This window comes from Myotis davidii, unplaced genomic scaffold, assembly GCF_000327345.1.
Source record: "Myotis davidii unplaced genomic scaffold, ASM32734v1 scaffold1025, whole genome shotgun sequence".
NCBI classification, from domain to species: domain Eukaryota; kingdom Metazoa; phylum Chordata; class Mammalia; order Chiroptera; family Vespertilionidae; genus Myotis; species Myotis davidii.
In genome coordinates this window covers 1,176,386-1,176,936 of record NW_006297812.1, presented here as the reverse complement: position 1 = coordinate 1,176,936, position 551 = coordinate 1,176,386, and positions in this window count along the sequence as shown.

The following is a 551-nucleotide window of genomic DNA, read 5'->3' as shown; positions in this document are numbered from 1 at the left end:
GCACAGTCTTGTAGTTAAGCCTTGATTGTTATAGGATCACTGGGAGGAATTGACCTCCAGGCCAATTGGCAGTGAGAATCAGCTGTGTCTGCAGTGGGAGAATGTCTGTGCTGAAGACACCCTTCTGGGGCTTCCGGGGTCCAGCCCTGGGGGTCCAGGGGTTCCCAAAGGTGTGGACGGAGTCGGCGAAGAATGTTTTACACGGAGACAGCGTTCAGAACTCTCTAGCTTTCCTTAGTCTCCATGGATCTTCCCTGTGCCTGGCTGAGGCCACAGAGAAAAGATCCCAAGGCAAGCTGAGCCTTTATTTTATAGTGAGAGGTAAACAAGGTAGTGGTTTCCATAGTTACACTGTTCTTGTGAGTTTCACTTGTTTTGACCATGGTTATACTTCCTGCACTTCCTCAGCCCATTAGCTGCCCAGATAAGATCTAGGGAGTGTTATAAGGTCAAGCCTAATTATGCTAAGAGGACAGTGCCCTTTAAGGTGGGAATTGTTTGGGACTTTGCCAACAGGTCAGTCCGAGGCTTAACTCTATATCAGCTCCCCA